This window comes from Lichenostomus cassidix, chromosome 6, assembly GCF_008360975.1.
Source record: "Lichenostomus cassidix isolate B80296 chromosome 6, HeHo_3.0, whole genome shotgun sequence".
NCBI classification, from domain to species: Eukaryota; Metazoa; Chordata; class Aves; order Passeriformes; family Meliphagidae; genus Lichenostomus; species Lichenostomus cassidix.
Genome location: NC_139487.1, coordinates 32,144,878 through 32,165,603, shown reverse-complemented (window position 1 = coordinate 32,165,603; position 20,726 = coordinate 32,144,878). Strand labels below are relative to the sequence as shown.

Here is a 20,726-nt window from a genome sequence, read left to right as displayed (position 1 = left end):
TCTCCAGCCAGATTGCTGGAGATCATGGCATGGTTTGGGTTGAAAAGGACCTTAAAGGCCATCCAGTTCCAGGCCCCTGCCACAGCAGGGACACCTTACACTATCCCAGGTTGCTCTAAGCCCTGTCCAGCCTGGCCTGGGACTCCTCCAGGGATGGGGCAGCCATGCCTTCTCTGGGCAACCTGTTCTAGTGCTTCTCCACCCTCACAGGGAAGAATTTCTTCCCAATATCCCATCTAAAGCTCTCCTCTTTTAAAAACATTCCTCTTTGTCCTGTCACTCCAGTTCCAGATGAAGAGACCCTTTTCAGCTATTCCTGCTATTCCTGTTGCTGTTGCAACAGGCCCAGCTAAAAGCTTGTCCCCATGTAATTTGGCTGCCATTGCTGTTTTCAAGTCCTGAAATTCCTAGGGTTTTATTCCTTACTTTGGAATTGCAGGGGAATAGCAGTAAGGGGACAGGAGAGGGGCCCTGGGTGTGGATGTAATGTTGACTGTAGAAACATTCTATTGGGCAGGATTTGAGAAGGTAGGGAAGCTTTTGGGCAAACCAACCCTCTGCTCAGAACCAGAAACATCAGGCTACAAAACCAGGTGAGAACAGTTGCTCAGAGATTAGTAAGGTATTTAACACCTGGGGATGGTTCAGAAGGAAGGAGTGACTGTAACACGAAGAAGATGCTGAGAGGAGAAAAGGTATGCTAAAGCAGCGATTTCCTTGGAGGCAGGCAGCTTATGGGCCATGGCACATGATGAGGTGATAGAGGGGACAGTGGACAATTTTAGGAGCTTTGCTCTACGCTACAGTTGTAAATTTTATTTCCCAAATCTGCTTTTGGGTGATGTTTCATTGTAGTACATTTTTTTTCCTCTGATCAGGACTGAGAGAGCAGATGGAGTGGTTTGGGGTATTTTTTGTGAGAAATGCCCCCCTGCTGGCTGTGGGATGTGCCTGTCTCTCACAGATTGTGTGTGGGAATGTGCTCGGGTGCTCAGCTTCATCTCCAACCCTCCCAGGAGGGCGCTAGGTGAGCTGGGGACGTGTGGAAGCACACTGCTGGAAGCATGGGGTATCCAGGCACGGAGTGTGGTGTACGGGGAGCTGCTGAAGATACGTTGCCAAATTTTGCATTTTTCTTAGTGCAGAACCTGCTACTGGAAACTCATGATATTCATGTCAGGTGCAGTGCTGGTTTTTTTTTTCCTTGTTAGCATTAAACATACTCTTTTGATGAGGTTACTCTCTTATTTACATTACCACCTCTCTTCTTCCCCAGCCTAATGAGCTTTGTGCTGCTTCTCACAAACTGAATTCATCTGCTCTGCTTGTTCTTGCTATTAGTGGGAAGGACCACTGGACCATGCTGTCTGCACTGTTTGTTCGAAGCAGGATCAGAATTAATGGAAAAATTGTGTACGTGGCAATCTTAAGAGCCCAAAATGCCACTGTGCCTCACCCACCAGGGGCAGCAAATTAGATAACGGAGCAGCTAGTTTCAAAGTCAGGGGATAAAGAATTCCTGAGGCAGGCACGGCAAGGAGGGGAGAGATGAAATACTGCAAAGTGTCATTGATTCACTTCCTGGGCTGGGAAGTCTGTGGATGTGCTACAGCAAAATGGAACTGTGTGTGATTCCAGCTGGCTCCCCTGCAACAGCTGTGTCTTGCTTGGAAGGGTTTGGCGCTCAAAAGGAGGGACCTGTCACTTGTGGTGGTTTGTTTCAGCTCTTGGACTTCTACTGACATCCCTCTGTAGTGCTGGCGAAGGTTGTCTGAGTAGTACCTTGGACTCGTCTTGCAAAAAACTCCTCAGTGTTTACAACCTTGCAAAGCCAAAGTGTTGGAGCTGAAGGGGAGGAAGGAGAAAGGGAGGAGGTTGTTTCTGACCCAGAGCAGAAAATCACTGGTGCTGTAAGCTCCTGGGGAACATTGCTTGGTGGCACCAGCCATCCTGTGTTATCATCTCAGAGCTGTCCTGTGGCAAGAGAGCTTTCACTGGGTGCCTGCTTGAGGCACCCTGGGGAGTGAAGACGTTGGTGACACTGTTGCAGTGTTGGGAAGAAGGACTGTGCTGGGAAAGAGACCTGACTGTTTTCTGGAAGGGTCTAGGTTTAGATTAGATGCTAGGAAGATTTAGATGAGATATTAGGAAGAAATTGTTCCCTGTGAGGGTGGTGAGGCCCTGACACAGGCTGTCCAGAGAAGCTGAGGCTATCCCATCCCTGGAGGTGTCCCAGGCCAGACTGGACAGGGCTTGGAGCAACCTGGGATAGTGGAAGGTGTCCCTGCCTGTGGCAGGGGTTTGGAGCTGGATGGTCTTTAAAGTCCTTTTCAACCCAAACCATTCTGGGGTTTTGTGTATTGTAGGCTTTCTCTCAGCCATGAGCTCCTCAGAAGGTCCTTGTCCTTGGAGAGGCTGGTCTTCATGCTGGTCACACAAAGGGAAGGAGAGGAGCAGAAGTGTGTCCCATGGGGGCAGACAATGTTTGTTCATGGGTGGGTGGGTTTCCAGTGTGAGGGTCTATTGGGATATCCAACTCTGACATATCGTCAGGCCCAGTAGAGCTACTCAATGGCTACTGTCCCCTCCTCAGCCAACTGCCCGCAAGGTAGAGAAGGAACAGACCCAATGGCCAAGGGCAGAAGAAGAGGGAGGACGAAACACAAACTTTCTCCCCAAACTCCTATTCCTGTTGAAATAACAAAAAGGATGAACAGCCCCAGGGAAAATGGGAGATGTGGTATTGCCTACTATAGCAGCAAGGACTAAAGCCAGCAGGGCCAAAAAGCAACCTCTGGGCAGTAGCAGCAGCATCACTCAGCAAAGGGAGGGTTTTGCTCCAGGTATTGATCAGCAGTTTACAACAAATGCCCAGCATGGAAATAAATGCACGTTCTGTGGTGGTGCTGCAGACCGGAGCCTGAGGCCAGAAGGAGCTCTGTGATAACTCAGCTGTCTCTTCTGATGCACAATGGAACAGGTGAGGCTGATTCACTCAAGCCTGGTGACTGCAGCTGCTCTGCACCTTAAGCAGGTAACTGACAGATGCCTTAAATCAGCTGGAGGGTTTGAGAGTGCCTCACCCCAACAGCTCCTCCGGAATTCAGTCTTGTTTTTGTGGGCAAACTCAGCATAGGGCATTTTTAAATGCAAGTGCATTTAAAAGCACTTGCAGTTTTGGGCACCCTCCTTGTGGCACTGCAGTTCTCCAGTGCACAGATGTGGCTATTGTGAGGGGCAAGGAGTGGAGAACCCACATGGTGTGTCTTACCCACCTCATCTGCACAGCAAAATTTGGGATCTGAATTGTTGTGTCTGGAGCTTAGGTGTGGACTGCAACACCAGGCTCCCATTTTGATTAGTGGTGCATAGCTTTTGTTAATTAATGCTGTAAAATACCTGCATTGTGGGCTACAAACCAGAAAAATCTGACTCTAGGTGCTGCAGTTCTGGGTCATGTTTTGGGTGCAGTTTATTATCGGGAGGGAGGAGTTGGGGAGAAGTTTTTTTGCTGTCTTTATGGTACCATCTTCTGATGAAATTTGAGGGACAACCTGACACATACTTCAGATTTAGTCTAAGGGATACTAGATTGGTTTTTATTCCACTTACTTCCATTTACCCTGCTGGCAGATTTAGCTATGCTTTAGTGCATGGAATTCTGGTTTTTCCCTTATAGAGCTCCAGAAGGGGTATTTTAGAGCTTGTGGGAAGCCAGGAAAGTGGGGAAGAGGCCAGGATCTTTCCCCTGTTTGCCCTGTGCCTCTGTCTTCACTGGCAGCAAGCATGGTGCAGAACCCACCTGTCTTATTTTCCAAACCTCTGTAGCCAGTGATCAAGTCTGCCATGTCAACAAAAAGCATGAAGACTTCTGCTTTCTGCTGAGGCAGAACAATAATTTGTGGCTCAGGCATGACTGAGATGTTAGATGCCAAAATTATGACCACTCTGTCAGATTGGCTGGATAATTTTTACTCCTAAACCTTCCGCCAAGATGATTTTCAGTGCTAAGAAATTAGTCTTACTCTGCAGAGCTGTCAGTGTCTCCCAGCTGTGTCTGTGTGTGCTCTAACAAATGTGTGTACATGTGATATAGCTATTTCATCATAATTCCCTGCACTCCTCCAGACACCTGGGAAGCTTATCGTAAGTGCAGCTCTCCTCTCCCAGGGGTCACTTTTGTTAATTCGTTTTTTGGTTTGTTTTCCAGTAGTGTAGAAAACTTCTATAACAAGCTGCTTGTTGTGGGCTTGTTTTTTGTTTGGTTTTTTTTCCTAGGGTGTGTAGACACACAGGGAGAGAGATTTTGTGTTCTGACTAGATTATTCCTGAAATGGATGGAGGGACGTTTTATTTGTAGAGGTGGGAAACTGAAGAAAGGAGAGATGGAGGCCTCAAAATGTTTAAGACTCAATTGTCAGTGAGAGTTTATATCCTCAAAAGGTAGAAAGTTGTTGTGAAGGGGTCTCTTGTCAGGTCTGAAAGGGGTGTAGATCCCCTTGCAGAAAGGGAACAGCAGATCCTTTGGGAAAAGTAGCATCCGCTTGCTGACCTCTTCCAGCGCCGATCCACAGTCACGATCGTGGATTGGTCACCTCCACCTGCACTGGTCCTCCCTGAGGACACCTGACTGTGTAACAACACATCTTTTCCTAGCAGGGCGTGGGAGATGCAAAAAAATCCATCTGCAAGAGGTTTTTGCCTTTGTTCCTTGCAGTGAAGGTGAGCTGTGAGCCTACAGTTGCCTCATCCTTTTGGCTACGCTTCCCGCCTGATTTGGGTTCTATTATTAGTAGCTGATGTGCTGGTGGAGTCACTCTCCTCCTAACTCTGCTAATTAATCAATGTGCCCCGTGACAGCTCTTGACCATTAAATAATATTCATTAGTATCCAGACCCCAACAGTATGGATGAACCCATCTATCTTCATTAGCTCTTGGATTTCAACATCAGGAGCAGGAGCCAAAAGGGACAGTAAAAGGGCACTTTCCTTCCTCATCCCAGTGAAAACTGACCTTGATATTTTTCTTTCTTCTTCTCCCTGCACCTTGTTGGTGTGTTGGTTAAAGAAGATGGGTAGTAGTTTCAGCTCCTTTCCTTATCCCAAGTGACTATCCTTGGGGAAAAAGGAGACAGCATGCTCTTTAAAGGTGGTAAATAATGTATGATTATCCTCATTTTGTAAGGAATACGCCAATGTGTCTTGGGTCACAAAGGAGAGAAAGTGAAGATCAATATATATCAATGTCTGAATTACCTTCCTCCTCCTAACAATTAACTTGGCCAGTGGTGGAATCACATCTGCACACAGCTAACCCTAAATTGGCCAAACCTGTATGCACAGCCTCAAAACCAGGAAGGAGGAGTTACGCTTCTTGGAAATGTTTCCCAACCCAGCCAAACATCTGGTGTTTTCCTGGGGAGCCACAGCTGCATGCTCACCCTTGCTCCCCAAAATAAGAGGGTATCGCTGTCCTTGCTCATCTGTGAGGTTATATCCTGAACATTCCTGTACACGGTCATGTTGGGAAGTCATGTAATTTCCTTCCTGCCTGGTGAATCTGCCCTGAAGCAATTCCTCCTTTTGTCAGATTAATATGATTTAGATTGAAGAGCTGAAAGGACTCAGAGAGGCCTCATGAAATGTTGAAGTTTGTCCCCTGCTCTTGGGTTATACAATGTCATCCTCCAATCCCCACTGAGTGTCCTGGGGGTGGTGGATTTGTCTCCTGTTAACAATCCTATGGATGACCCAGGGAGGGATTGTGCAGTGGATAATTTCTCTGTGTCTCTCCGACCTTTTGGCACTTGCTCCCCACAGCGCTGTGGGTGTTGGAGATGATACTTTTGCTCCTTGCAGTCTGCTCTACTCCAGCTTTTGTGGTTTGCTCTCTGGTTTTCCAGTGGTGTTCCTGGAATGAATTTCTTTTCCCTCCTCCTGCAGATCTTAACTTGGATCCACCTCTGTTGATACGGGTCTGCTGAGAAGATGAAAATCGGTCATTTGCCTAGCGCCACCACTGTAAGTTATTTATACAGTGATTAGTTAAAGCTTCAGATATTTAATGCAGATTTTAAATCACATATCCACCAACAGCAATTGGTCACATAAAACTTCATTGAGTGGTATCTATCACTTACTGTTTTTCTCAATATGTGCATATATTTAATTTTCCACAGACCGCTCACTGATGTTTTCTGCTGAGGAACCAGTAAATCGAGGGGCTTCATAAAGTATTTTGTTGCATGGCTCTGAGTGAATTACTTGTAAAGGGAGCATGGAATATAAAAATTCATCTTGCAAGGAAGTAGCCCTGTTGGATGTCCCATCTCTATGTTAAAACAGGTTCAAACTTTAAAATGGAATGTATTTTCACAAGATGGGTAGTTAGTAAAGACATTTCTACCCAGCCAGCTTTGAGTATTCAACCTGGTTGGTTTTGCTTCTGTTTTTTTCCTCTTCTGCCTCAGCATGTGGGACAACAGCTGTTTTGTGCCAGGGGTGCAAAGCTCTACCTGTAAACACTGGAATTCAAAGGTAGGGTCAATTTTTTGTTTATAAGTTGGCTCAGAAAGGCAAGTTCTTAAGCTTAGCAAAGGAAATGGAACTTGAAAGAAACATATATAGACAATGTAAAGCTGAAGTCTAATGAACTTCATTTTTGGAAGAAATGGGAATTAAAATAAGTGAGACAAAGCTATGCCTGCATCAAATAGCAAGAGAATATTCCAGCTGTGGGAGCTGGGCTGAGCCCAAACCAGTGTAGACCCTTGAAGTGGAACGTTTGGGCACCTCATCTCACCCATGTAGTCAAGAGAGACAGGTTGAATGAGTCTCAAGGGGTGATTCAGACCCTTGGTGTGTTGTACTGCCCTGCCAGGGTCTGTCCATGACAGTGGCTGGGGCTGGGAGCAAGGAGCCTGGGACTTGCCAACCTACAGACTCAAGTGCTTCTGTGCATTTCTCATCTTTGACTCAGATTTAGGATTTCGCTCATCCTGGAGGCAAATTTGCCACTCATTTCTGTGGCAATTAAACTTGAGGCAATAAAACTGAGGCCTTGCTACAGCAAAGGCCTCAGTTTTAGCCTGTGCTGTAATTAGGTCATTAACTAAATACTCTCTGAATATTTCCTCATCCCCTTTTTTGAAATAAGGAAGGACCCAGAGTTCCCTTTGGCCGAGCTGTACTTAGTGGGGCTGAGCAATAAAGAGAGAGTGGCAGGTAAAGGTGATGGAGAGTCCTTCCTGTGCCTTCCCACACAGCTGTGAGTACTTCACTCCAAGTCTCATTATGAATAGGGGCTTGACCCCTTTTTAACTGCGCTTAAAAGCAGTATAGCCCCTTCCCAGCATTGCTATGGGCACGAGGGAAGGGGAAAAAGCCATCCATGGACTTCAGAGGACCTTTTCCAGGTGTGAGTGAGCTCCTGCTGTATCTGAAGTTCAGAGCCAGACTATCTCAATACATTGTATTTAACTTTGTCCAATTCCCTTCCCATTTTCTGCAGCGATAAAACCCCTATTGCTCTTTCATCTCTCCCCTTTTTTTCCCAAGTAGATTCTGTGAAAGCAGTGTTTGGGGGCAGTAAATCACAAAATGGAAGCCTGCGTTCATAAAATGCTTTATGCCTCTCTCCATCAATATTTCAACGTGCAACACAGACGCCAACATTTCATTTTAATTACACCGCAAATTTCCTGGCCGAGGGAGAAAGCTGAACTCTGCAAGGCAGCCCAACCCCATCCCCATCCCCTCCTTGCTGTGGGATCCCTGCAGCATCCAATTATCCATGGGTTTTGTTCATCTGAGTCACGGGGCTGTGTGCATGCCCGGTGCACAGGAGGAAGACTTCCAGCTGGGCTGAGTCTGGCCTGGCTCCTTCTTTCCTTGCCCTGGGGTGAGAGGAGGTCTTGGATGTATCTGTGGGAGCTGGCACGTTGCCTGGAGCCCTCCAGCGGGCAGGAAGGGCGATCCAGCACAAACAGAAGGTTTGGGAAGATAGGCTCTGACAGTGATTAGAGGCAAGGGAAGGCTTCCCTGCTACAGCAAGTGTCACATTTTTTAAATGGTCCTTCCTGAGGTTGCTTTAGTTGCAAGAACTGTTCCCATTTGCAGAAGAGACAGAACATAACCGAGATGTTCAAGTTGCTGAATGACTCTGGCAAGTCACCCCGTGCCCTTGTGTAGCCCTTTTTGGGAGACTTAAGAGATGGTCACCTGCAACTGAATGGCAATACAAGAATCAATAGCTGTTCAGTCAGTTAATGTGCCAAACTGCACAACTCCTTGCCGAGTCACAGAACACTTTGGGTTGAAAGGGACCTTAAAGCTCATCTTGCTGCAATCCCCTGCCACAGGCCGGGATACCTTCCACTAGATCAGGTTGCTCCAAGCACTGTCTGACCTGGCCTTGAACACTTCCAGGGATGGGGCAGCCCCACAGCTTCTCTGTGTGGCTTCTCAGAGCTTCACCACTCTCTGAATAAAGAATTTCTTCCTAATACCTTATCTAACCCTCCCTCTGTCAGTTTAAAACCATTGCCCCTTGTCCTGTCACTATCAGCCCATTTAAAAAGTCACTTTCCCTCCTTTTTCTACATCCCCATTTAGGCACTGGAAGGGGCTCTGGGTCTCCCTCGAGTCTTCTCCAGGCTGAACAATCCCATGCCGCCCAGCCTGTCTTCATGACAGAGGTGCTCCAGCCTTCAGAACATCTTCATGGCTGATACTGCTGAGTCCCTGCCAAAAACCCCACAGCAGATGTTCTCCACGTACAACATTCACAGGTATGTGAGGCAGGATAAAAATCCCCATGACAAAATGCAGAAGGAAAGAGAGGGGGCCCCTAATGCAAAGGAAATATGTCCCTCGTGGTGGTGCTGTTCCATCATTGTCAATTAGCAGGAGTGTTAAATCCGTAGCAGCTGGTGTGGGGTATGACTGGAGAGAGGGCACCAAATTGGATGGTTTATCAGTGTAATTCAATATGACAATTTCTGTGGTCGTATCCTGAAGACAGTGGGAAAGGTGGGGAGAGGGAGCAGCACCCGTGACACACACAAATGCTAACTGGAAGGGAAAGAGGCATTCATTCCTTGTTAGCACATACAGACGTGAGTGTACTGATTTATGTAACTTCCCAAAGCCTGGCTGCTGCTGCCCGCAGAACCCTTCTTAAAACACACATCCAAATTAAGATGCCACGCAGCAGATAAATTGCTCTGTGTGGAAACTTTGTTTGCAAAGTCAACGTTTCTGCAACAGCTTATTTAAAGCCCTTAAAAACACAAAACAAGCTGTGTGGAGAAACAAATATCCATGTGTTTCTGGCACCAAGGCCCAAGATTTGGTTTTGGGGCAACAGTGTCAGGGAAACAGAAAGTCACAGCAACCCTGGCTTTCATGGACAAGGGTTGGCTTCTTTGGATATGGATTCACTAAAATTAATTGAAGTCCAGGCACCACCAAAGAAATGATTTAACAAATTAATCACCTGCCCGAGCACAGCAATTTGGGATTCTGTAACAGAGGGCTACACGTTTCGAGCTGAGAGGGGGAGTGTGGGATGTGTTATGCTTTACCCAACTCTTAATGCAACATTTCCTCTGTGAGGGAAGGTGTGAAAAGTGAAGTAAAAGCTGTGATCCCTGGTTTTTTCCTCTCCCTAGGACTGGTGACTCCCTTTTACTCAGAGCTACAGCACACTTGCAGAGAGGAGCTCTCAGGTGGTGTTATCCAGAGTAATGGGAACTTTTCTACTCTGTATGTGTACAATGCTCAAACCATATTAAGACAAGAATAGCTCGTAATTTGGAGAACCTTTCCTAAGTTCTCCCTGAAGTTGCTCTGAAAGAGCTTTCCAGGAGTCTTGCTTATAGAAAAGTTAATCTGGTTGTAATGACAGAAGATGGGGAGGTAAGGGCAAGGCAGAGGGCCCTGAAAGAAGGCTGATTTGCAGAAAAGCTGTAATAGCTCAAAAGGCAAGGCTTCATCTGCAAGCCTGGAGGAAGTCACAAGGGTAGGGAGCTGTTGGAAGGATGTGCCATGGGATCAGAGGGACAGCACCAAAAAGCATTTCTGAAGAGGTGGGAACTGCAGTCCTGGTTGTTAGCAAGGAATATTTCCTTGCTGGACTTGAGATGACACAGACCGTCCTAACAGCCAGTGGTCTTGAACAGGAGAGGTTGAGGAGCTGGAATTTATCTGTCCTCACAGGAAATGAGTGCTGGCAGGTTTGGGTTGATCTGGAGGAGAAAAGAAGTGTCTGGATGGACAGAGTTGTTTGCTAGATGATTTTGCATCCCTGCCTGGTGCAGCAATTGCTGTAAGTCAGTCTTAACCTGTGGCTGATGAATGTGGCATATACATGTGTAATCAGCAAGGATTTTTGGAGTGAAGCCTTTTGGTCTGGGCCCTGAACAACAGGAGTATTAGGGAGGAGAAAAGGAAAATGGCAGTGTTGCCTGAGTGTCTGCTCCCAGATACACTTAGGAATATCCTGGCACAGCACAGAAATAAACAGAAGGGATCTACTTACATGGTTATGGGTTTGCTATCCTTGGATCCTGTTTGAATACACTCTGTCCTAGAGTTCTTTTGTATTTCACCAGGGAGTCTTTTGTCTAAAGGGCATCGCTGCTACAGCAAAGTGGAGCTGTCCCTGCCCCTGCTTTCTCCAGTGGATATCACATTTCATTACCCTGATGAGCCTGAGTGAATTCTCCCGGTTGTGTTAATTTGCCCACAAGCCAGCCTGTGTCACGTCCGCAAGAAGTCTGTGACATTTTCCAGCCTCCCCCATCCCTCCCGGTTCCGAAACCTCGAATAATAATCACAGCCTTGTCCCTTTTTCTACTTCTTGCTTCTGAAACGGAGGGGCTGAGACACCCCTTCCTCAGCATGTGGACACTGCCAGCCCCAGGCTGGGTGAGTGTGGGAAGCATCCCCCTCTCTGGGCTCTGTGTGCATGTCCTGGGGGGCTGCCAGGGCTCGTGGCAGGGCGAGCAGAGCAGGGTGATTTGCACAGCCTCTGTTTTTGCAGTTTGGAGGTCACCATCCATAGAACAGAGTGGGGTGGCTGGTCTGGCATCATCCTACACTTTGGGCTGGTGTGGGTGGGAGAGCAGAGTGCTCCCATGCACTTAATGCCTTCACACCTTTTTTCCCTCCCCAAAGCATGGGTGCATCTCAAATGAAAGGGCAGCATCACGTTGGACAGCAAATGCTTTAAACCCAGGACCTGAACACTACTGTTTCCTCCACACCTTTTCTGCGGAGCACTCGGGAGGATTTAAATTTAGATGCGTGGGGGCAGATGAGAAGTAAAGTACTTGTGATTCTGTGGTGCTGCTCCTTCACCACAGCTACAGTTTGATCCATATTTGGGACGATGTTGATAGTACAGAAGAGTTCAGGCTGTTTCCCAAAGTGTTTGTATTCAGAAGTGTGAAGTGAGGGGGTCAGGCACTGAGCAGGCTCCCCAGGGAAGAGGCCATGGCCCCAAACCTGCCAGAGTTCAAGGAGCATGTGGACAGTGCTCTCAAGCACAGGGTGGGATTGTTGGGGTGTCCTGTTCAGGTCCAAGAGTTGGACTTGATAATCCTTGTGGGTCCCTTCCAGCTCTGGATATTCTATGATTCTATGAGATGTGCTTCTGCATTTATCACAGTGAATGTTATTGCATATTCTATTTACTTTAAATAATGAAACTTCTGCATTACCTAATGATGTGTGATGATAATTTTGCTGTTCTACAAGCCTGAAGCTGAGCCACTGAAAAATCATCAGTGCTTGTATCAGCCTAACGTTAAGGACAGGTATTAATTTCTCAAGAAGTCAAACAAGGCTCTAACAGGACAGAGAAAATTAGACTCTGATTATTGGTACTTTTGAGACAGATGAAGGCACACTCTTTCAAAATACTTCTGTGCTTATGTCCCTCATCCAAGTATCCCAAGAAGGCAGTTCAACACTCTGTGAGGCTGCAGCTGCTCCTCCTGCTCTCCACTGGTTATTAGGCCTTTGGGATAACCTTGGCTTTCCATATTCAGGTTTTTGAGAGGAAAGGTTAATGCACATTGGCCCTTAAACACAGCTTTGGAGGGGCTGAGATGTTTTGTATGGAGCACATGAGAGCCTGGAGCACGTGTGGACAAGAGCACTTCCACAAGGAGAGCTGATTGAAAGAGAGCTTCAGGATAAGTGTGTGAAGGGGCCTTTGAATGGGTTTGGCTGTAACACAAAGCTGCTCCTGGAGAGCTTTTTGGCAGAAGGAAAGAGGCTCTCGTGAAGAATTAGTTGTGTATGACATCAGAAGATGAGGGGTCAGGGATTGGAGTAAGTGGATCTTCTTGTAAATGGAACAAAGAGATCCAGATACAGAAACTAGAGCAGAACATAATGACAGGGAAGAGTAACTACTAATGAAACGTGAAGCTCTGACCACTTAAAATGTGGTGAAGAAGGTCCAGGAGCTTCCCTCATCCCTAAATAACTAGGATATTGAGGTGAGGTGGCAGTAGCAGCAGTGGTGCCTGAGGTACATCCACCCAGATGGAAGTGGTAAGGAAGGAGATGTCAGTACAGGTGGGAGCTTGCAATGGATGCCTGGATACTCCCAGAGAAAAGGCTGGAATCTGCACAAGGTGTGCACAGGTCAACCTGTGGTGGGAGGTGGCTGAATTACAAGGGACGGTTAATAGGCTGTGAAATGTTTCAGGGACTGAAATGGAGAGAGACACAGGGCTTTGGAGCCATCCACCAACAGTGGATCTCACTGACACTCTGGAGGCTGCTGACCCACCAAAACAGGACTCCAATTTGTGCAGAAAAGCCAGTGCCCACAAAGGAGATAGAAGAGTCCTGCAACTTTATTTGAATAAAGGGAGAGAGTCCACTGGGGCATACCCCCGTACGGTTTCTCTCTCTCAGTTTTGGAGGGTGCAGCCTCCTTTCATCCTAAACTCCTGATCACATTGCCCTCTTCCTTTCCCCATTGGCTGTGATCCTAGGAAGGTATAGCCTTCCCAAACTGCCTATACCACACATTTGCCCCCTTGAACCTGTCATTTCCCCCCAAAGTTCTGAAGTTCAGGGGTTCTGCGGGTCCACCAGGTGTTCAGACTGTCTGGGCTCTGCAGTCGACTTGTGCGGACCCATTTCTCCTATTACTCTAAAGTTCAGGAGTCAAACTCTCTGGGTTCTCTAACAAACCTGTGCAGCTTGAAGTTCGTAGAGACATTAACATCCATTTCTCCTAAAGACCCTCATCCATCGAGTCTTTTGTAAACACATCAGCACCCATCTTTCAAATTCAACCTCCAACCTCCAGGCCAAAACCAGGTGTGATGCTTTAAAGACTTTAGACGTGCACCAGCAAAGCCAGCAAAGGGGCAGTGGCAACTGAGGAGGATGCTTAGGGTGCCCTGAACTTGGCCACTTTCTGCAGTGTCCCAACCTCAGCCCTTCACCAGCTGCTTAACCTCTGGGGACAAACTAGGTTTGTCAGCTTGAGCAGAGGCAGATGATCATCCTCAAATGCTCCGAGCCTGGCCAGAAGCTGCTGTGGTGAGTGATATCTAGTCCAGAAAGGAATTTTTTCACCTAGCATCCCTCTGAGACATTTTCCTTTGCCCTGAAAGGCTTTCTCACTGTGTTGAGTCATGCTTGAAGCAATGCTTGTTAAATAAATGCCGCTGAGCTTTGCTTTAAACAAATGAAGTTGATTTAACAGGGCTGTAGGATGGCCAGGTATCTGTGTTATTTAAGAGTATTGGCAGTTCGAAGGCCGAGTGCTAAAAGCACTTCATTTTTATTTCAACTCTTAATTGAAAATCAGCTGGTTTGTCTTGTTGTCGCCGCTGCTGCTCTTTCCCTTCTCCCAGCTCCCATCCGCTCGCGATGGGATAAAGGTTGTTAATGCGACACCCCTGCACAATGTGTTAGTCAAAAAGTGGCACAAGGCCAGGCTTTCACTTGTGGTTTATTAGTTTAATTAACCAGGGTCTTGCAAATACTTCTTGGTGAGGCAGGAATGAGAGAATCTAATGTTTCTTGGGCTGGATCCTTACATCATGTTTAGCCACCTGGTGAAGGCACCAAGGTAAAAAACGTGGCTTCTGTGATTAACCTTGGCTGAATTCAATAATGCCTCGGAGTCCTATTATTGCTGACCTTGTGTTTTGCTACCTTCTCATCTTTCTAATTTGTCTTTTCTTCTGGCCTGTGCAATAACAAACAGAAGTGTTAAAAAAACCCAAAACCAACTCCTGCTGCCTCGTGGGAAAGAGCTCCTCTGCTTGCAGTGATTTTTAATTTTGTTTTACTTTTCAGTGTATTTCTTGGGTTTTGTGTTTTTCTGGCATTTGTGCACACAAACACTTGCATGAGAATAGCTACTTAAGAGTTGTTTGGAGGTGACCTCATAATTTTTTTCAAAAAAATCAATTTGTGTGATGATGTGCTGAACACTGCCAGTCATCAAGATAATTCAGCATTTGTTCACACAAAAAGAAATTCTTCCTATGTGCCATTTTTAGGAGATGGTCTTGACGTTGTTTGTGAGAAAAGCAGTGTTGAAGCTGGGATGTCCACAAAGTCCAGGTGCTGGCTGGGCTTCTTTCCAGTGTTTTGCTATCCTTTGTGGGTATTTTGGTTTGTTTTGTTGGGTTGTTTGAATTTTTTTGGTCAGCCAGACCAGAGCACTGAGTGCCGCAAACTGCTTGTTGAACACCTCCAGGGATGGTCACTCCACCACCTCCCTGGGCAGCCCCTACCATTGGTTAACAAGCCTTTCTTTGAAGAAGTTCTTCCTGATGTCCAACCTGAACCTCCCCTGGCACACCCTGAGACCACATACCTCTTCTTTACTAGGAATTCTGAAGCAGAAATGTGGACTCTAGGACCTAAGCAAGTAAAATGCTTGGAAAATACCTTGCTCATCCCAGCATAGGGAGCAATCTCTCTTCTTGAGACTTTCACCTGGAAACACCAGCTACTGTAAAATTTGGTAAACACACCCCTCTGGCCTTTTTTTTTCATTTAATCTGGAGCATGTTAAACTGCCAACTGTCCTGTTTACTTCCTGGTGTAATTTAAGATGCTGATTGGAAGTGCAGCATCCTTAAGTGAGAGTTGCTGGCAACTCCAAAACACTTTGTCTTGGTGGAGTTTGTAGCCTGGTGGATTTGTTGAGGATCTTCTTTAGAAAGAGATTTCATCTCTCGGCTAACACTCAGCTGAACTGTGCAGTGCATCACAGGTTCCAGCCTGTTTCTCTGGGACTTTGGGAAAAAGGTGCTTACAGATGGGATGTTTGTCTTTCATTAGGAGTGGGTTTATCAAAGAATATATCAATATAGAATTTTCTCTCTGCAGGTCAAGAGGAAATCTACATGTATTTTTAGAAACACAGTGAAACCGTTAAATTAATTTGTCTTTGCTTTAATAAAAGCGCTTCTTGCCTTTAGAGAATGATAATGGCACTAGATTAGTGTATCCAGGAGTACCATTGTGAGTGGCAGCTGGAGAATGAGAACTTGATGGGATCTAAAATGAAAGAAAAATGTTTGCAATCAGTTTTGTGCTTCATTCTCCTCTTACCCCGGCTACCTGAGATGTTCAACACATAATTCTACAATTATGTGGTGGTTGTTTTTTTTTTTTTAAAGAAAGGTATTGTAAGTCTACTGTAAGAAACTCTCAAGATGCTATTTTCATGCAAATAGCTTCGTGTGCTAAATTGAGGAACTTAAGAACCACAGAAAATACAGGAAATGTGGGCAGAATGCGTTCGAAATGTAAAAGTTTCCTGGGAGTTGTCAACAGCTCTTTAAGAAGTCTATTGCCTGCACCTTTCAGCAGCTTTTCTTTGTGATTGCTGGGGGAAAAAAACCAACAATTACCGAACTGAAAAGATTGTAAGTAGCTTGTTGCGCTGAGGAACAGCTCTGGAGAGCCATAAAGCAACGACGTTCCGCAGTTCGCCTTTCTGGCTTTGACGAAAATCGAGACTACAACAAAGCCCCCCTTCTTTTTCTAGTTCCCACATTTAAAGCAAGAGGATGCCCAGGTTTCTTGAAGGCTTTTCCTTAAGGTTTCCCTGACACCTTCTGGGACGTGTTCTTGTGCCTCCGCCTTTCCTTCAGCAGCAACCGTAGCAAAAGAAATCCGAATTTCCCGGTGGAAGGATCTTTATCGCTCGTACAGAAGATGAGTGTATAAGCCTTGATTCCCGAGGGCCAAAGCAGCCTGGAAAGCATCCTCTTGAAATTGAGTGGGGTATGAATAAAGCGAGTTTTCCCCACCGCAAAGATGAGTACTTTCTACTTCACTGCTGCGGATGATTAAGGAAAACAATTGCACTCTGACAACACGCCTTGACATTTCCAAATGAAAAAGGAATGAAGAACAGATTCTGGGAGGCTTGCCATTGATGAGAATGGATTTCCCTGGATGGCAGCCTTTTTGAAAGTCCGATTCTATTTTTTTTTTTTTTAAATGCCGCCTAGAACAGGCGATCCTGTCACGAGGGACAAGTGGTGGATCAGAGGAGTTCAGGGGCTAATGTGGGGCACCAAGATGACTCTACACTCGCACTCATGAGCCCACTGAAAGGCAAACAAGAAAAATGCCTGAGTGAGTGAGGACAAAGAGGGGAGGGGCAGCTGGGTTAATGCTGATAAATGAATATTTGACGTTTAAGTTCAACTTCCATTTGCTTGCAAATGAAAACTATTGTGTCAACACTGTAGGAGATGGGCCATGCGTTTTTTTTTTTTTTTTTAATTTATCTCCCCCCTCCCCGCAAAGGTTAATTCTTCTTTGATTTAAAAGGAGAAAGAAAAAAAAAGCGAGAAGCGTTGACTTTAAATGATACGCAAACACACAGAGAGCTTCCCTGGCAGTTCTTGCTGCACTTCGATAGCACAGCCCTGCTTCAGCATCTGGTAGGGGGCTGGAGGTGTCCGGGAAACCCCAGCAGGGAACGAAGAGCTTGCCAGACAGGTTTCCTGGAGGAATTTTTTACTCCTTGTGATGCTCACTTCCAGCCCCGAGGTTAAAACCAGGATGTTTACAGCCGCATCTTTTTATAGGCAGCATGTGATAGGTAATTTTATGTGAAAAAATCTATTTAGTCCCCTGATGGAAGAAGTAAACTTAGGTGAGACTCGTTCTTCCGTGAATTCTTGGCATGCCATAAAAAAAACCCCGTTGCAGTTCTCCAAAATATTAGTTGTAAAACTTGTTCCTTGTTAAAGTTACAATCAGAAGGTGTAATAAAGGGATTATTCAGGCATGCATTACCATGGAATGTTCATCTCCAGGCACTCGGATTTTGACTCTGTAGTAGTACCGTGCTTTGCCTGGTAAATCTCGTGGTGGCTGCTGGGGTAGAAAACACAAACCCTCCTTTAAATAATGCATCCCTTCCCTGCTGTGCCTCTCTTCTGGTTCAAAGACAGTCCCCCTTTAAAGTTTAATCAGTAGTTTTATCGTTGCTCACAGGCAAAAGGTACCGATCCCAAAAAACCCTCAGGAAAATTGGGATGGAAAAGTTGAACACTGGGTGGAATTGCACCTTCTCCTCTGCTCCTACTGGTTTTAATTGATCCTTCATAATGGTATGTGTTTATTTGGGAAGGGTGACCCCGGGAGGGTGACAGGAGTCTGCTCTGGCAGACCTCCCCACCTCTGCCCCACCCATCCACAGGAAACCAAGCTTTTGGTGAAGCTGTGCTGGAGCAGGAACACAGAGTTCTTTGGATGTTTGGTTGGATTTCTTTCCCCAGGTGGCTCTCCCAGAACTGTTTCTGTCCTTGCAAAATGCCTTTTGGGTTTTTATTTATTTTATTTTATTTTTTGGTGTACTGTCTGTGACCTGTCTGCTCCTGAAGTACTAAAGGTGTGGATGTGGCTCAGTGCAGCAAATGGAAGGTGGGTATTGAGAGACCTGAGCTGATGCTTTCTCAAAATGTTTTTAATGTTGTTTTCCAGAGCAAAGTCCCAGTGATCAGAGGCAGTGCTGCAGGAAAGCCCTGGGAAATCACAGACTAATGGTTTGGGTTAAGAGGGACATTAAAACTCGTCTCATTCCAACCCCTGCCATGGGCAGGGACACCTTCCACCAGACCAGGTTGCTCCGAGCTCCAGACTGGGAAGGTATGAAAGACAAACTCTTGGAATCTGTTCTTGTGTCCATGCCTGGTACTCCCTGTTGGCTTTTCAGTGGTGTTTGGAAGTGTCTGTCTAACAGGGATGGTTTGGCACAGGACCATGGCAGAAATTTAAGCCATCTTATCTTCCACAAGTACTGTTTGGTCTAGAGCCTATTTGGCCTTTTGGGCTGAGACTGTATTAATCCTGGCTTTGCAGAGGGCACTTCATTACCTAAGCGGGATAATATCAATCTGTTGGTGTTCAGCCTCTGCCTGTGTTAATGTTATATATGTTATTGCTACCATCTCTTTCTCCCCAAGACCTCTGCAAAAGCCAGTCTAGGGAAAAAGGATTGTTTTGAGCTCTGAATCACCAGTATTCTCTGGAGTCTCCTACGAGCCTCAATTTTGTTTTCAAAGTGGGTAAAAACAATCCAATTTAGGATGCTGTTGGTTTGGCTGAGCATGTACTACCCCACCAAACATTTTTCTTGGTCAGTCCAGCTGCCACCTTAGATCTCCAGTTCTTACTGTGCTGTTTTTCTGTTTGAAGAGATATGCAAGAAAATCACCCTGCAACAACCAGGGTTGTGGGGCGTTTCCAGCCTTTGAATAAGTTGTACAGGATTTTTCCTCTTTTTTTTTTTCCTTTTTCTTTCTTCCATGATTGCTGTCTGCATAGGTGAAGCCCAGCAGAGCAAATGGTAATAATTCAGCTAAAATGCCCAGCATTTAGGCCTTGTATTCTTAGCTGTGGGGAGGAAAAGAGGCACTCAGAAGAGCTTTGCCATGGTTTGATTTGGAGATGGGAGCAGAGAAGTCAGACGAGGGCTTTCCTTGGAAGCTTGGTGCAGGATTTTTTTTCATGGCTTCCTGGCTATCTGCACAGGTATTTTATATAAATAGGAGATTGACATCTTTATAGACCTATTACAGATGTGTTCTCATCTCAAGGTCACAGTTCTCCTTGTTTCCTGTGTGAGGCTCCTTTGCTGGCTCTCCCCATGCCTTGCTCCTGGACTGGTGATCCGTGCTGGGAGCTCTCCTGTCTCTCCTACTTCTTTAACCCGCAGGGATTTCTCCTGTGAGCCTTAATGGGCTCATGCATTTCCTAGCTGTGACTGGTGCTGTATAGATAACATTTAAATACCTATTTTTTAAAATTGTGTAGATTTGAAGGTTGGGGATGTTTTCTTCCCTGGAATCTAGTAAGTTTGAGCATTTTCTGTAAGTGTGAATTTACTGAAGGTCTTTTTTGTACCTCGTAATGGTGTTCCCCTTTTTTAGGGGTTGAACTTGATCTTAGAGGTCTTTTCCAACCTTAATGATTCTATAGGATGGGTTACTTAGAAAACCAGCTGGATTTCTACTTCTTTTAGCCTGAGCTTGATGCCCAAATCATGTCAGGTTTCTTGAAGCATCACAGAGACTTAATTGACCCCCTACCCCCTCAAACCTCTAATTAAAGGGGTGAGTAATTTTGCAAGGACATACTAATTGTGATTCCCTGATTTAGAGGAGTAATTTTTTTAGGAATATAATTTGTATTATTATGCATGTCTCCTTATATCAATTCAGATTTCATTTTGCAAATGTTCTCTAACATTCCCATAAAATTCAGCTTCAGCAAATGTTCCTTCTGGAAACTTCATCTGTCTGGAGAGACTAACTCAAGGAGAGTATAGGCTGGAGCAGGGAATTCATGGAGATTGCTAGAAGGCACTCTTGAGATGCTGCACTCAGCATTTGCCTGTGGGATTATGCCAAGAAACCCAACCCTCTTGACTTTCTAAGCTATTTAATGGTATTTTTATACAACCTCCAGGCTCACCACCTTCCCTTCTTTTCTCTCCTGCAGCCTACTCCTCCCCACCAACCTCAGCTTCCCTCACTTCCTAGAGCAACACCTTTCCCATCTAACCTTCACGGCTTTCTCACTGACAGAAATTCCTGCAGGTGGAGCTGCAATGACATCGTGCTGCTGGAGTAAGTTATGAGGCATGGGTTGGATCTGTTTCCCCAGGATTCTTGGTTCTCACCTTGCTTTCCATGTGCCTGTGTTTGGCCACCTCTGGATCAGGAGACTGGAATGTCCAAGGACATTGTGTGGCAGTTGAGTTCATTTCCTTGTAACAGTCATCCTGATTTAATTCTGACAGGAGGGAATCTCATTCCACTGCTTGTCCCCTAAGGATTGTGATGAAAAGCACGGACTTAGAGTGGAAAAAAATTGTTCCTGAATTCAGCTATTTGATTTTATTTGTGATAAAGTTGTCCTTTGCACTGATTTATCTAGAAAGGCCTCTGGGCATTCCCAGATGCTGGGCAGCTCGAGGGGATGTGAGAACAAGAAATTCTGTGCTGTTGGTGCCTAATTGGTGTCTGACTGCTTTCTGCAGGTGGCTGTTTCCTTTAAACCTCAAGCTGGGAATGTGAGCCTCAGGTTTGGCTCCTACTGCACCTCCACTGTGCTGTTCAATCCCACCAGCAGAGTGTCTCCCAGGCTGAGAAATAGCTGCTAAAGCACAGGAGAGCTTTAAAAGGTTGGGAACGTGCTCAAAACACCA

At 45.8% G+C, this 20,726-nt stretch overlaps 1 long non-coding RNA gene across 1 annotated transcript; it reads left to right on the top strand.

The window, feature by feature from the left end:
- The first annotated feature begins 643 nt into the window (after positions 1-643).
- LOC146435629 (uncharacterized) lies at positions 644-6,547 on the top strand. Its single transcript, XR_014853039.1, has 3 exons — positions 644-695; positions 5,945-6,022; positions 6,181-6,547. It is a non-coding gene; the product is annotated as an uncharacterized LOC146435629 (long non-coding RNA).
- Positions 6,548-20,726: the final 14,179 nt, after the last annotated feature.